Consider the following 18007-nt stretch of genomic DNA (forward strand, 5'->3'; position numbering starts at 1 on the left):
AAAATACTTTTTAGAAACTGACTGGAAAAAATGTGTGTCTATTAGAACATGACCCCCCCCCCAAAACCCCTACAAAACCTAATCTTTTCTTTAAAAAAAAGGAAGAAGAAAAGAAAAAAAAGTCATAGCTACTGGTGTGTTGACAACAGAAGAGATCTTTACAGCATGTTTCACATGTTTCAGACACCTGGGCTCTACTATGTTGTAGTTTAGCTTGTTTGCAGTCCTTTTTCGCTCCCTGAGCAGTAACAACTATTTCAATGGTTGTGCAATTTCAAAGACAGTAGCATGAAAACACTGCAGAGATCCTTCCTAAATTCATTAAACATGAACATTAAAACTGTGCTGGATGTGGATGTGTTAAGTGCTGCACCTATATTTTCTATTTTAATCTATAAGAACTAAATGGCTCCCATTTTACTCAGTTTGATGGTTCAATGCTAAAATATCAACTGAAGTTTAACCTGCAGTTCATCTTAATTCTTTTTTTTATTGATAATTTTTTCAAATTCAACCAAAGACTAACTTGGAACTGTTGATTTTCTTTTGCTTATTCCCATTTTGGCTATAGGGGCATTTTACTTCTGGCTAAATAAGCTCTCCTCTGTAACAATAATAAAGGATATTTCCACTTTATTACAACTTGGATCTTACTTGAGGATTCATGATCACATTGTGCTCACTATGGTAATGGCTGAGAGATGATAACATGGTGGCAGAAAATAGAAATAAGCAATTGTAAAAAAAAAAAAAAAGTACTTTATTGGTAAGGGCACCCAAAGTATACTATATGGATAAAAGTATTGGGACACATTTCTTCATCTTTAATTCAGGTCTTTTCAGTCCCACTGCTACATGTGCATAAAGTCAAGCACCTAGACTTATTTCTAGTTATTCAGCCTGCCTTTAAAAGCATTTGTGAAAGAATGGGTCATCTCAGTGAAGCTCAATGAATTCAAGTCTATTACTGTAATGGGATGCCACCACTGCAAAAGTCAGTTAGTGAAATTTCTTCCTTCTTCGACAGTTCATGATGAAACTGTTTGTTTGTTTGTTTTTCAAAGAACCACAGTAACTCATCCACAAAGTGTCAGACAACGTAATTGCTGAATGTGGACGCGTACTTTGCATAAAAGCAAAAAACTCTCTGTGGACTCAATAATTGCAGAGCTCCAAAGCTCAGTGTACCGGGAGCTTAATGGCATTGCTTTCCATGGCTGAGCAGCTCCTGTAGCTATAATGTGGAGGTTTGCCCATATAGCGTATATCTTATAATATGTTGTTTCACAGAGTACACAGAAAGCTGCTTGCTGAAGTTTGTTGAAGTTCAATTATTATTATTTTTTTCAATGACAGATGTTTACAGCAGAAAGATGGGGCAGTATTTGTTTTTCTTTCCAGATAAATTCAACTTGAGACAAATTTGAGATGTTTCAGCATTCTCATACCCAACTTTTTAAGTAAAATGTCACAAATGAAACCGATAGAAAGGTGTTGCTATAAAGTACAAAGAGAATCTACATTGCACCTGAAGGTGTTAGCACATCCAAACCCCTTTAAGACCATAAATATTTGGTTTCACAACCTGTATTCAGTTTTGGCAGAAGTAGTAGCATTTCTTTAATTGATCGCTTTTAGAGATGATGACATGTTTAAATTTAGAGGATGTCAAGGTTGCTGTTTAGACCTGCTCTCAATCTTTATGCTAAGCTTTTACACCTCCCGGCTCTAGCTCCAGACTTGACGCATAGATAATGAGAGTAGAATCTGCCAGTCTTCTCTAACAATTTAACTGTTGTGAAGTAAATGAATCGGGGTTATTGTCAGGGATAGCTCAGTAATAATAATAATAATAATAATAGATTGGATTTATATAGCGCTTTTCAAGACACCCAAAACGCTTTACAATACCACTATTCATTCACTCTCGCATTCACACACTAGGTAGAGTGGTGGCCCCATGATCGGAAGGTCAAGGGTTGGAATCCACTGGACGACTACCCTGAGGTACCCCTGAGCAAGGTACCATCCCTACACAGTGCACCCAATGGCTGCCCACTGCTTCACTGAGTGAATGGGTTAAATGCAGAGAGGAATTTCCCCACGGGGATCAATAAAGTATACATACATTAAAATGTCAAATTATTCCTTTAATACATGCAGTATGAGAAAGGTAAAAAGTCGATCTATCCTAGCAGATTCTTTTAACCATTTTTTGCTTTTTGTTTGTTTGGTACATTTAATCTACAACACCACGTTAAAATCATGTGACAGTGAAAGAGCGTCTAGGCCAGTTTATCTTCATTTACATGTTAATTAATATATTTGAGATGTAGAATGACTTTTGCACATTTATGATTACACATAAAACCATGTAGCCTAGTCATTTAAAATGTAGTATTAGCTTTTCTTTTTCATTTCAGCAAAGGCGCAACTCAGATGGATTAAACAAAGCAATTACATTCATAACTGTGCACATTTACTCAATTAAATAGCTTATTATAACAAAAAGTTTCTAGCGTGTATTTTTACACTGCCATGTTTTCATTGTTCCTGAAATAGTGCCTAAAATAACTCCAGTTAGAGCCATTAAAAGAAATAGACTCAGATGCAAACACATTTCCACACATAAAAATCTGATGCGTCTTTGATTCAATGATGAATTGCATTCTGAAATATAAAAGAAAGCTGAACCCTAAACACACATTCTTCACTTTATTGCTCACTGCCTGTTGGTACAAGAGTGTTCCTGCCTGGTGTTCAGTTGCCCATATCGGTTGTTCCAACAAACATCCAAAGCTATTATTTTCATAAATTTTCTCCCTTCGAAGGAAAACACACACATTAAATTTGTTGATTGTGTGTGTGTGCGTGTGTGTGTGTGCGTGTATGTGTGTCCAGGTTTGAAGCCAAACTTTATGCCAAAGTCTGTTATTCAAACATTCCAACCACGCTTAATATAGTAACTGGCAAGTGCATTAGGAAGCATAAATCATTAAAAATCAAAAATAAATAAATCAAGCACTCTGCTGACTTTGACATTATTTTGTACACAGCACATGTTCGTAATATGCTGTGGTCTGCTGTCTTGATTGTGGCACGCATGGAACAGAAGTCAATTATCTCGCTCCAGTATGGAAAGGAGCTTCTTGTCTGTGTCAAACCGGGCAGTGATCACAACACAGAAAGAAGAGGGGAAAAATAGTAAAATCTGTACCACTAATATTTTAATTCTACACACAGTTAAAGCTCAACATTATTAAATGGAATTATTAGGGCTTTTACTTTCCCTGTTTTCTATTATGTTTCCAAGTGTGGATGATATTACTCTCAAAATCCGATGTGGCTGATAAGAAGAGTCGAACTGAGGATTTTAGCATGCAGAGTGAAAGGATAGCTGTCTCCACCCTCAAGCCTCCTCGTCCACTCTGTGTTGGCAAAAGCGTTTTGGAGTCACTAAATGGGGAGAGATCCCTCATGCAAATCACCTGATGTGAATAGGAAGTTACTCAGTGTGCCTCTTTGTTTTTGGACACACAAACAAGAGTGTAGTTCTTTTGTGAGGGTGTTTTTGAGATGGATGGGATGGCTTGATGAAAGGAGGTGCATGTGAAGCCGGAAACAGCAAGTGAAAAGGGTGGGTATTTAAGAGAGGGCCTGACTGAGAATGCATTGGAGAAATAGTGGGTACACTGTATAAGAAGGAGCAGCTGCCGGTGCAAGTTGGCGACAAACTAGAGCAAAGCTAGTAAAAAAAGAAGATATTCTGTGTATTGTATAAACGATTAAATCCAGTGTTTAATTTATATTTATTATTATTAAATGTTCAAATCATTCATAACTTTACATATTTAACAAATGACCTTTCCAGACTTTTGTCGGCTTTCGTCTATTGCTATGTAATGGATATATGTATGAGACCCATGCTACTTTGTCAATTAAACGGAGGCTCGCGCTCATCCTCCTGTATGTGAAAAGCATTGTGGACGGGCAGCAGAGCAGAAGTAAGATGTGTTTTGTTAGTTGTCTGAAGCCCAGGGGACCGGAACCATATAAGCTCCCCATATTATTCCCTGGATTGAGAAAAATAAATCCATTTGTTTCCGACAAACATTTTGTCATTAAAAATATGAGATAGAAAAACAGAGTCTGCTGTGTGTGCCTTCTTCTAAATCTGCTATTGTTTGGGTGTCAGGATCATTAGTTCATTGGGATATATTCTGCAAGCTAATGCTTCTGGTCCATCTCACTTCTGGGAGCAGTGTGCCCACTTTTCCAATTCATGGAAAATTAGTTATGAGGTAACATAACTGCTGGAATGGATGAACCTTGCCTGTGTTAAGGCCAAGCATTTACCTTATGTAAATTTAACACATTATCATACTGTTCAGAGTTCACTGTATGGCGAAATGTGTCAGGGACATGAGAGCTTTGTGAGCCATGGGAAGCTTTTAATTTAGGTGAAGGAGTAACAAGACTGCCGGCTTCCATTCATGAAAGCTGAAGAGAAGAGGGAAGACAGAAAAAATCATAGTCCTATGGGGTCATTTACTTTCTTGTCCTTTGAACCAATAAAATGACTCAACACAGTCCAATTCTCAAATCCGGTGCTGCAAAGAGATTTTAGGGTGTCTAAGTAATTTAATGGATCTAAGCCAAAGGTGTACAAACCAGCTTTTAATTTAAATTTGATAGGATAGTAAAGTAAAATCCAGCCTTTGTTTCTGTTATTGTGATGTTAGAAGGGTGTTCTGAAATTTCTTTGAAATCTCTCCAGTATCCTGCCTCCTTCGCTAACTTGTAACTTTCGTAATGGACATTCAGGTTAACAGCTTGGCCCTTCACAGATACGACACGTGATGATATGTGAAGAGACAAAAAGGGGTGGCAAAAAAAAAGAAAGAAAGAAAATGACCCAAATGAAGGGATGAAATCTAAGATCAAGGAGTGAAAGATCTACTGAGCTGATTCTTGAGATTAGCCAGACACCAAGTGAGAAGGATTGTTGTCTTCCAGACACCGCACTTCAATTACAGACTTCTCCTAAGTAGAGGCAGGGGATGTTTAACAGCCCCGTGGATGACAGATTATTTTGGGGCATTCCTTTGAACCTTTTTGTTTGTTATTCTGGGATATAGTCTGGATTCTGGATGAAATCATAAAAGTGCTACTGTGCAAAGGGCATCTCTTAGCAGCCCGTGCGAACAGAACAGAAATGCAGCCAGTGCCATGATGATGCAGGTTTCAAATTAAATTTTCAACAAAGCAGAGGAGCAGACAATACAGCATAAGGCCGCCCACAGCACAGCCTGCTGTAATTAAGAACACATAGTCTTTCTTTGTCATGTGATCAGTTGGAGTGGTGTTTTTCTGTGTTCCTATAACTTTGTTTTGACTGCTTGTCTTTGTGAAAGACCATCATTTGGAGGTTTCTCATCATCTGTTTGATATTAGTGGTGAGGAACACATGGCCATTCAAAGGCAAAACCCTGTGTGACATCATAAACCGCAAGGCAAAGTGGGGATCATCAAGACCCCAGACTGAGGACTCTGAACACTACCTGACTGCCTTCATCCATCTTTATCTATATTGTTAAAAAAAAGAAAATAAAACGGACCATCGTTGGTCTCGGCTTCTGATGTGTCTTTGGGCTTTTTTGCCGAACTGTCTCTCGTCCTTTCTGCAAAGACAATGGAGAACTTTGTGCATGACGACTGAAGGAAAAAGAAGAATATGGCCAAGTCCCACAGACTTTTTTACCTATATATAAAAACAAACCAAAAGGAACATTAAAAATGTCCAGTTAAAGAACTTCAAGTACCTTTAGAGTCACAGGTATCAAAATGAGCTATATCTTAATAAGCAGACAAGACAGCCTGGGGAGTAATGACGCCCAATTTGGCATGCACACCTGTTTATATTGGACTGGGGCACTAAGCAGTGCTTGTAAAATATGTGCAAGGTTAATACTTATGTGGTGACGCCCTCGGGCCTCACAGCTACATTAAGGACAGCATCAGCAGTCTGAGATGATGGGATGGGTCTAACCCCAGGCGCTGCTGTATGTGTTCATGCGTGTGCGAAGCTCATTCGGCGGATTTATTTGTCGGGTACTTTGTGTTTCTGTCTGCATGCATGTGTGTGTGTGTGTGTGTGTGTGTGTGTGTGTGTGTGAGAAGACCGACACATCTCTATGGGAAGTGGGTTTCTATGTGGACACATTTGGTGAAGGGAGTTCGAGGACGGCCCACACGCGCTTTTGTGCTGCTCAGTGTCCAGTGGTTGGCTAGCCCACGACTTCTCCTTGAGGTTATTTTTCTCCTCATGTTTTGTTTTTTGTGAAGTGAGGTCGGGGTTCTATAAGCAGACTCCACCTGGGGGAAAAACTACAGGCCACTTTAGGGAGATTATCTTAGCACTTCAACCCCCCCCCCCCCCCCCCCCCCCCCCGGCATCTGTCAAGCAAAGCAGAGAGACAAGCGTCCTGAAGGAAGCGAATAATGAATTTCACAACAAAAACTGTAACTTGGTAATTCATTTTCCAGGCCTTAAGCACATGTTATTTCCTTGGACAAAAGCTGACTCATTATTTAGCAATTCATTTTTTTTTTTTATAAACCATGATTTATTTTTTATAAAATGGAATTTGGCATATCCCAGCATGCAAATAATAAACCGAACTGACTGAAATTACAGCAAACTAGCTCAGTCCAAACCATAGAAAACCAGAAAGGCTTCAAGTGCTGGACTTCATGATCTGTTCTGATAAAACAACATCAATGCACTATGCAGCTGAAACCACAGAACTTGACACTCCACAGCTGTGATTTGTAATTTTATTTTATTATTATTATTTTTTTAGTTCTTTGTTAACTTATACAGCATCGAGTATTCTCATCGAGTATTCTCAGCAACTACACCCAAAAAATCCACAGTTATTTGTGCACCTTGTGCCTACTGTAAACTGTCACATTGCTGCATCTGCAACAAGGTTTTAGCTCTTTCCTCCACTAAACAGCAACACTTTTGAGTCAGTTTCAGAGGATAATTCGGGAGTAGCCAACCCCACTAGACAGCCAGGGCCAGTGGAATTCAGTGCCAGTGTATCATCCTTCCCCGTCTAGCCTGTGGAAAGAGCAGTGGTGGTGGTGAGGAGGTTCCATGATGTGGGTCACATACATGGAAAATTCTGCTGAATCCATTGCTTTTCCATGGGGATGGAAGGTCACCGGAACAACACACAAACGGCTCCAGCTCAACCTGTAGCTAAGCGTGCTGCATGAAACACTGGGCCCTGTTGTTCAAACAAATTATCTCGTGACATTATGACATTTAATGGCTTTCTCAGCTGTGTTAAACCCAGCGAGTAGCGGAGGTTTAAGCATTTCTGGCAGACAACGAGGAGCAGCATGTAGAGAAAGTTTGCTTAACGCCAGTGAACTTGTCCATCTCCTGCTCAGAGTCGATGGCTAACTCAGTCTGTCAGCAAAGTGCACCACAGAGAAAGTAACATTAGAGAAACTGGTTGCCCAGCACTTGTATATTTCTATCTCCATCTGTGTCAAGGGCTGGAAGTGGGCTAGTGTACATGCCTTTGAATATGTAGGGCATTGGACACCAACTTCATGTGGTTTGGGAGAAGTTAAAGGCTGGTTGGGGCTTTAATCCAGCAACCCTCCTCCCAGTTTTCCCCTCTTTTTCTTGTCTCTGTGGGTCTCAACCCCCACCCCCTCATCCCCACCTCACCCTCACCACTGACTCCCCTTTACCACACAGACCCATAAGCACCCCAGGTCCCAAAGACCGTCATCTCCTCGCCACCACCCCTATCGCTGCATCCACACCAACTGGGCCTTGCCTCAGCCGTGGCCTCCTAATGGCTGATGGATGTGCAGAGGTCAGAGTGATGATCTAGACAAGTCCTCTGGTCCATCATTGAGTCTTTGATCAACATACTTAACCCTTTCTTCCTAAGAAGCCATCCCCCTACCCTCAGTGGATGAGAATGTGGGGAGATTGAGTTACACCGTGCTGGGTAGTGGGCAGGCTGACATCCCTTTGGTAACACATGTCTTTGTTTAAGGCAAGGCTCTGGCACTGACAGTCTTCTTCTAAATCTCCGTGCTTCTATAACGCTCCACCAAAGTTACCAGGGAGAAAGTCTGAAAGAGAGTTCATAAGAAAAATCGGCAGTTTTTTACTGAGTCAACCACACTGGTAAACCAGTCGACAGCAATTTTGATTTTCTTGGAAACCAGCTTGAATGAGAAGATTAACAGAAGATTAATAAAACGTTTATTTAGCCTGGCAATGCTCTATTCTAATATTCAAACTAACTTCTGTTATTTGGAATGAACCTTTAGAGTTTCTTTATATTTTAAAAGGCTTTACTACTGCTGCGGATATCTCTGTTTGTTTGAATGCTGCTCGGTGTATTGGAGAATACACTTTAAATGTGTTCCATAAGTCGGTTTTTGTGTAGCAGGTGTCAGCTTGTTGAGCAGAACCACACAGCCATCAAAACAACAGTGTGTTTGTTAAACTTCTTTTTGTGATACCACAAAGTAATTGAATTTAACGAGGCCTCTTAGAAACCGAGTACAGATTTTGCTTAAAGCCAGAACTTGGTGATTATATGGTCGTTATTTACAGAAAATCTGAACAATATTTATTTCCATGCGAGTCTATATATGATACTTGTTTTGTAATCCATCTTCTGTGACACTTTAATATGGCTGTGAAGTGCCATATGCGTTATAAATCTAATTAGAGGATAAAGAAATGAGATGGCTCATTGAATTATCATTTCAGATATTCTGCTTTGAGTTCTGTAAACACAACAAATCAAATTTATGTCTGTACATAATAATCCCACACATTTTGTTGAAAGCTGCGAAAGATTAGGAAAATATTTATTGGACTTTGAATTCCCTCCTTGATGATTTTAATTAGTCTCTGACCACATACAGACTGAAACTGCGGTTTGAAAGAATAGTTGCTCAGTATGTTCATCTTAGGATCACCTTACCAGATTTCGGATATGTTCTATCAATTAGCAGACTTGGACAGAAGGCAGAGGAAAAATTAATATGGTTCTAATTTTAAGTGTCATGGTTTCTGCATTTAGACCTGCATATCATCCTTCCAAAGAAAACTTCTACCCTGATATTTTTCTGTTTTATTGAGCTGAATTGCAGTAAAATGTGATCCGCAAATACATAAACGCATTAGACCTCATTGGGAAGTGCTATTAGGTCTTGGAGCAGCAGTAAAATCCATTTTAAATCCCTGCCAGTTCTCTGGCCTGCAACCTGCAGTTACACCTCTCATCACTCGGACCATTAAAGAATATGACCTGCTTTACATGCAGCTGAAGTGATGGGGTGCACAGACACCAAACGTGCTCCTGTCCTCTCATGTCCATAATGTCTGCTTGGCCTTCAGTGGACTTTTCCCAAGCGCACAGGTTGTCGAGCCAACGGCAGCTGTCAGATGGTGGTTGTTGGCAGGGTGTGGTGCCTGACTAGCAGGTCTGACCAGACACTTGTGCTGCTGCGCTGAGCCATTAGCAGAAAGTTGACCCCAAAGCCTTCCCTCAGACTACTGGTTGACGTACTGTGGTTGTCGGGGTCCATGATAGCATTGGTGAATCACAGCCGAGTGGATGACCCGACCTTCCAGTGGTCACGTCAGGATTGGCTAATTCTGACAGAAGATGTCTGGGCTTCCTTTACATGTGTGTTTATCTTTTGAATTTTTTTTTTCTATTAATCTTCTATGCACAGCCTGAGTAACTTCACAGCTAAACAAACAGTGATTTGTGACCCACAGTAATCCTGTTCTTGAGTCATATCCCTTCTTTTCTCTTTCCTTAAATATACTACTCGAAGTTCCCTCCGTAAGATCTTCAGATTTGGCAAAAGAGTAGTGAACACATCTTAAACCAGAGTTGGCTTAAGTGGTGACTGTCACTATGGCAACGTCCTCATGTTTTCAGTTTGAAACTGACATCTCAGTAGGTCCTGTTGTGTCCTGATATGTGGGGTTAGAAGCTGTTCTACATGTATGAGGTGAGTTATTAGGAAGTTTGATAATTACAGGGGGTGAATAAGGTATGCAGTAAATCTTGCAGATTAGAGGCTGGATGTAGCAAACTATCTGTAAACTTAAACACACTGTCACGGGGACTTTACAGGCCCCATGATGGCAGAATTGGACAACCACAATGCCAAGACATGGCATGAAAGAATTACTTATCAAAGTCATGAAAATGAAGCCGATGAATGCAGGTTTATGAAATACTAAGGGATCAGCCAAATGCAACGAAAGAACCACTGTGCCTCATTCCATGCTTTCCATGTTGCATTGAAATCTTTCCACATGTTATGTGACCTCAGATCAATTAATTTTTTATTAAAAAGTGCTGACATAGTGGCAGAGGACTCAGGCTTAACACAAGCTTAACCCAAAGATGGTTAAAGTTTACAACTTTAGTTATCTAAATATGTGGTGGTGGTGGTGGTGGTGGTGGTGGTGGTGGTGGGGGGGGGGGGGTATTTTCTCTTCGCAGCTATGATTTTACATATCATGGAAATATTTTTAACAAAATGGCAATACAGTAAAACAAGTATATCATAAACACAATAAATGCATGTGTGTCTGTGTGTATTCGTTGAAGGATGGGAGCAGGGTATGGGTATTTTTTGGGTCTGATTCTATGGCATATGAGGCACAATTTTTTCCTGGCTAGTGAGACTGTGCAGCCCACTCTCATGGCTCTTAGAAATTAATGTATTGCAGTTGGAGTTATTTTTGTGCCAGCACCATGCATCCTCTCTTGGGACATGAAAGGCAAAGTGGAAGAAAAGCTGACATTTACATTTCTGAATACCTTGAGTTATATGAAATAACTACATTCATATCAATGTCTCAAAAGGAAAGCCCTGTCATGGGAACAGATTTCCATCTAAAGTTCCAGTCACACAGACTGGTTGTTAACCTCCTGACAGCCACCCTCCCCCAGGGAAAAATCTGTACTCCAACATCAACCATCTAGCTAATGAAAATTCAGTCGTATGTAGCACTTGCTGGCTCTCCCGGGCATTTGGGATTTCCAGTGTGTCGCCGACTGCTCTATCGGACTATGTGTTGCTTGTTGTAGACTTTTAGGTTTAGGTTTGCTAAGAGTTCTTCACAGTAGTACTGAACGAAAGTGTCCTAGCTTAGGTAAATTAGATATAGAGCTAAGGTCCTATTAAAGTTTTTAAAACATGTTTTGGTCTTATTTCTACCACTTTCTAAAATCAATTCATCCTTCCTAATCTTACAGGTATATATATTGTTCTGCAACGTGAGTTGTCAATAATCAGTTAATTATTTTCTCTGTGAGTGTTGTTAATAATTATTCACTGATATTTAAGGTTGTGACTTATTCCATGTCCAGCATTTTCATGACTACCCACTTGAATATGTCAAAAAAGGTTAGTGGCAAGCTTTAGCGACAACACAATCAGATTGACGTCTTGCTGCCAACTCAACTACTCTTAAGATAAGATGGGAGTAGACCATATTAAAACAAAGGCAAAATCCATAAAACAGTACACAAACATATGAGTTAGTGTTGGTGACTACATATTAATGAAGACATGAGAGCGGTGGCCTTCTTTTCTAACTCAATTATAGTGCCAACAGAGTTACTGATTACAGATTATACTGAACTTGCAGTGAACTTGTACAGCAAACACAGTGACATAAGGTATTTTAACTGTTTATTGTTGATTAAAGTCTAATATCTGTTCAAGGTGTTGCTGCATTTAAAGACATTAAAGACATTTATCATTAAGTAGAGTGTTATTACTGAAATTATGAGCAAAGATCTAGAATTATTTAAATCAGAACTGTCACTTGAGCTGTTTTACATGCACATATTTATGCATAATGCAAACACAGAATATGAGCATAATGGGCGATCGTGGCTCAAGAGTTGGGAGTTTGCCTTGTAATCGGAAGGTTGCCGGTTCGAGCCCCGGCTTGGACAGTCTCGGTCGTTGGGTCCTTGGGCAAGACACTTCACCCGTTGCCTACTGGTGTTGGTCAGAGGGTCCGGTGGCGCCAGTGTCCGGCAGTCACACATCTGTCAGTGCGCCCCAGGGTGGCTGTGGCTACAATGCAGCTTGCCATCACCAGTGTGTGAATGTGTGTGTGAATGGGTGGATGACTGGATATGTAAAGCGCTTTGGGGTCCTTAGGGACTAGTAAAGTGCTATATAAATACAGGCCATTTACCATAAAGTAACACAAGGTAATAAAAATATCTGTGTAACATCAAGCAAGACATATTATAGATGATAAAAAAGTGATAATACTGGATGAGAGCAGAAAAAGAGAGAGTGAGTAAGAGTAGGGCAGAAGCAGGCCAGTCTAAAGGGTTGGTACATTTATAAGCAGTGACCGTGAGAGACTCCTTTCTGGCCTATGGTTGCCTCTTTCACAGGTTCCTCCTCCCCTGCACTGAAAAGTTGTTACAGGGTGGCGCTGGGTCTTATTTGGATTCATTTACAGCCCCCTGCCTGAAGAGCTTGGTTTTGTCAGGGCTGTTGCGGTAGCTTGCTCACTCTTTGGTTTAAAATATGTTGCATGTCAGTTATTTGATGGTTTGGCTGTTGACAAGTGTTGGTTAAACTCATTTGGCTGCTCAGAGAAAAAAAAAAGGCCTCCAATAAGACTGAACACTTGAATACATTTTTCAAATGTGACATATTTTTTCAGCTCTGCCGTTTCAACATTGCATGAATGGTTTCCTTTAACCATAATATAATGTTGTTGGCACAAAATGTCCGAAAGAAATATTTCCTAATTATGACTGGGGAACATAATCTGTGATCAGATATCAAATGAAACCAACGTGGCATGTTTTCGTGTGGAGAGCAAAACTCCACTCTACAATTTTGGCGAAGCAATGAGATGTCTGAGATGCTCACTGACACTTTGCTCTGACTCAAAAAGACTAGGAATCATCTGCCACAGCAGCTCTGACATTTTCCCTAGCTTTCGATAAACAGGTGCACCACCGCGAATCTCGTGGAAAGAGTTTAGAACTAACCCTCCATCACTCCCAACCCACATAAAGACCTTGTGGATTGCACAGGAGGACAGTGGTAGATATATCACGTGGAAAAGTGATACGGCATACTACTATGGTTCTGTGCCAAAGGAGCTAGGAGAGCCATGTGTGGTCAGAGTGGCGAGGGGAGGCCTCACAGTGTTGGCAGGCACGTGCGCTATACTGCACCAGATGCTGGTTTATGATCACTTGTGTTAGGTAATTGCAGATTTGAGTGTTTACCTGCTTGCATTTAAACCATACTGACACTTGTGTATCATTGTGTACTGTGTAACAGTGACACTTTGGTGTGATTTGATATCAGTGCAACTTTGATCTGTTTAAATTTATAATAAAAATATATCACAAGTTGAATCCGTCATTACAAAGAAAAACACTTATTAGCTAACGAAGTGCTTTTGGACTGAATAAATATTACTAATGTCTTAGCTGGACTATTCATTTGAAGATTTTCCAGTTGCCATATATTTTATATTTGGACATTCCTAAGGAATGCTTTTAGTGGTTGATATATAATTAGTTGCTGTATAAACCTGTTTTAATAGATGTTTTACAGACCCCTTTCCACAGGCAAAAAAGGTAAAAATAAAATAAACATTCAAAGAAGCATTAATCTATCATTTGACAGATTATCACTAGTTAGTGATAATTAGTTAGTTTTTAAATTCAATAGGTTATACTGATTTTCAATTTAAAGATATCAGTTCAGTTCAGTTTGCTCCACTGCGACCCAGATAAAGAGAATCGGAAGAGAATGGATGGACAATAGATAGATAGATTCAAAACATCAATAGATGATATGATCTGACCGTGCCACCACAAAGCTAACAATGTGACAATAAATGACATTGTTTAAAAGACCATTCATATTTTAACCATTAAAATATGTAATGCCAAAATCAAAGTTGTGCCAGTGTAACCTGTCCATCTTGTGGCCATCCTACAAAAACGTCTGCCAAACACGATTCTTTGACTTTCTAGCAAAAGGGAAAGTTGTTTCCCAGAACTTTTGGATATTATCTCTTTGTTAGTTACACATTACAGAGAATTGTACAGGTAAGTTCTGGTTGTTTGTTTTTGGCCATTACCAGGGAAGGTTTATAATAAATCATGACAAAGTTGTTCATTGATTACGTTTATCCTATGAAGAATAAAATCTATTTTGACTGGAATGGTCTCTTCTGGAAGGACAATCCTACTATCCACGGGGCACAAGGAGTCATGAAGTAGTTTTATATATGCAAAAGTGATGTGAATTGTGCTATGGCCCTTAAAGTCCCCAGATCTCAACCCAGCTGAACATCTATCTGAGTTTTTTCTTATATTTTAATTTAGACAGCACTTTTTGCCACCCTTTTGAAAACATCAAATTAGGAAATAGACTATAGTCAATGCCTGATACTGCCTGTGTCAAGGTACACTGAAACAGAAGGAATATGGTGGTTCGACCTCTTACAATACCAACCAACCCCTGAAGATATTATTTGTCTCTAGATGCACTTGTGTCACAATTAAACCAGACAACAACAAACTATAGATCTCAGTAACAAGCACAATTCATACAACTTTGACTGTGACTATGAAGACTTAGAGTCTACCAGGTTACTGAAGGTCTTTAGAGCTTGAAAAGAAAACAACTGGACTTTAGGTTTGGGGAAATATTTCACCTCTCATTGAAGAGGTTTTTTGACTTCTAAAACAACTGATGAAGAGTCCCAGGTAATAAATTTAACTTAATTACTTAAAAACTCTCTGCCCACGTAATCAAGGTGCAGAGTCCTAGGTAATCTAGTTTAACTGGGACTCCCAGTTCTAAAACAACTGAGGGAAACAATAAAACCATTCTACAAATTCAGGGTAAGGGTCCAGGGCTTCTCATCTAAAGCTAGACTTGATCACCTTGGACTCTTGATAAGTTGTTTTAGAGCTAAACCAGCATTTTAGGCAAAACATCTTCACAAACCTAAAGAAGATCAGTTGCCTTCTCTTCAAGCACTCAAAAACACAATCACTACCACGGGGATAACGTATACGTTAAGTAGTCTATGACAGTTGGAAAAAAATACCAAATGTGGAGTCATGGTCGTAGCATTTCCCTGCCTTAAGTGCCCATTGCAGTCATTAGTCCTGGGTCACAACAGCTATTCAAGTCAGCAATCACCATGGTCCAGTTGTTAATGATTGTGTTCCCCATGCTGACACTAAGTGTTGAGTCAGGTCAAATGGACATTCAGAGGAATTCCATCTTGGAAATTCCAACGCTCCTGTTCCCTCAGGTTCACATCATGGAGAGTGCAAGGGAAAAAAGCTGGAACAATGCGATCTGGAATCTGGGAGGGAGTTTGTCACTGCTTTTTCACAGCTCCTGAGATATGAGTTAAACATGCGGAATGTTAATCTGTCAATGTGTGGTCATGGTGCGTTTTTGTAAGTGATTGTGATTTGAATCACGAGGCCCTGTGGCTGTGGCCGGGCCCTCTCTGCCTATCAGGAGCGATTAGAGGTAACTCTTTCTGACACCCTGATGGCCATGAGAGACATCCCTTGCCCGCCAACAAAGCCGCATGTCACACACGGCCATCTTGTTTTCTCCCAACAGGCCTCTGGAATGTAGTTCATCCCCTTGGTCTCCTCAATAAGACCATTCTACAAATTCAGGGTGAGGGTCTATTGAATCTTAACCCTCCAGGCCGATGGATGCAAAGTAGCGCTCAGCATGTGAAACTATGTAGAACGAATGCATTTTAGCACCCTTTATTTGGCCTTCAATAGACTGTCTTCATTGACGTGGGCACTCTAAAGCCCGTCTCAGTAAACGTGTCTCCAAAATGAAAAGGTGAAACAGCAGGGAAGACATATGTGATCATCAGCTGAAGCTCCAGAAATCTGAACAATACAACTGGAAGCACAGGACTGTTTAAAGACGGACAAAAACATCGTACAAAACTGTTTGAATGAAACGTATCTGAGATCCCAAAGCCAGAGTGTACCAGTCATAACCTTCTCTGGTAGCTCATTTGAAGTAAGTGAAAAATGCATTTTTTAATCCCAGTATGCAGGGATAAATCCATGCCATGTTGGAAAAACATTTGCACCACAGCTCTGGTTTGTGGCTGGCTATTGTACGGGGAGTGGTATTTCACTTATGAAGTGATTCCGTTACAGCTGTCCCCTCAACCATCCCCCCTTCTGCATGCACTCACTTACTCCCATTCAACCACACACACACACACACACACACACACACACACACACACACACACACACACACACACACACACACACACACACACACACACACACACACACACACAGAGGCAGAACTATTTAAACACAGTTCTCCATAAAGAACTTTGGGAAGGTTTCTTTTGAATTATAAAAGGTTACAGATTGTAGGCTAAAATGTGAGAAGAAATGTAACAATTTCAAGCTCTAACCAAACTAATTCCAATAGTAACATTTCAATTTTTTTGGATTACTTTTCTTACCAGTATTTTAAATTGGTCAATAACACAGAAATGTCCCGTGAAGGCTGTAGATGTTTCGTATGAAGCCTTCAGGTGTTGACAGCATTTTCACCATAAACAATTTTTACACTGCAAGTAATGCTAGAGTCTGTCATTTTTCACCCCTCATTTTAGAAGGAAAATGTTATTTAATTTCCAGCAATAAAACGGACTTCTTGTCCAATGAAATGGCCACCCATCTACATCCAGTCACAGACATGGCAAAATGGTTTTATTTAGAGCAGTGTGCATTGATTTAATATGCAGTTGCAGAATGGCTGCCAGTGAAGTCCTGGCTGACTGTTGTGGCCTTTGCCATCTTGGTGTTCATGTAAAGGTTAAATTAACAGACAACACTGCACGTTCATTCAGTAGCAACGTCATGCTTTTGTTAAACCCGCCATAATGTCCTACAGCACACCCTGCTTTATCATCTATTTAACTCTAACTATACACTCTGTGGATCACAGGGTTGTTTTCCCATAGACTCCTATATCGTACATCTTATTTCTGAAACCATGGGAGATCCCTGCTTTTGGCCATTAGGATGAATACAAGTATCACACAATCACTGTTGATTTCAGGAAACAACAACATAGTCCAGATTCTCAACACACAAGAAAAGGTTATTTTAGACGCAACATATGCCAAGATGCGCATCTGCAGTGAGATCCAGCAAAACTGCCACGTAAAACACAATCTAGTCCGGCTTCCTAGATCCTGTGGAATGACATATTTTAACTAATATCAGCTGAATAATATATTTCACTTAGCTGGGTTCACTTAGCTGGCTATGTGGGAGGAAACTAATCTTGAAAAGATTATTATATTTACTTTTTTTGGCAAAGCTTTGAAATGGTATGGGAGGTAGTTGTGGCTTCTGTGGTCAGATGTTTATTGTTTATGCTTTGTATTTATCCCTAATTAATGCTGTGTTGATGAGCCCTGTCACAGACACCAGTGAACAACAGCATGGTCTCACGCAATGTGCGGATGATTTACTCCCCACATACAAGGCCTTGGAGGGCAGCAAAACGCTGCCTCCAGCTTGTCTCTTTGAGTCAGAGCAGGAAGACAGATGCTCTAGAAAAACGCACAGAAAAAACGAAGACTTCCCGCAACTTCTCAACTGCTCATCTCTTTTTTGGAAGCTCTACTTGTTTTCAGCATGTGCATCAGAGCAACCAGCAGTTCAAAGACTTGTTATTCAGAATCACAAATTGTTGCACGTTTTCCACATATGAAGGTTTGGGACGCACATGGAGACCAGTAACAGAGGTCACTGCAAGGTCTTTATGACCCCTTTCCATGTGGCTACTCCATCCAACAAATCTCTGTCATTATATTATTGTGTTCAAATGATTTGCTCACTGACAA

The sequence above is a fragment of the Rhamphochromis longiceps genome, linkage group LG7 (genome assembly GCF_057381845.1).
Source record: "Rhamphochromis longiceps isolate RC_006_pf linkage group LG7, R_longiceps_female_GT1.1, whole genome shotgun sequence".
NCBI lineage: Eukaryota > Metazoa > Chordata > Actinopteri > Cichliformes > Cichlidae > Rhamphochromis > Rhamphochromis longiceps.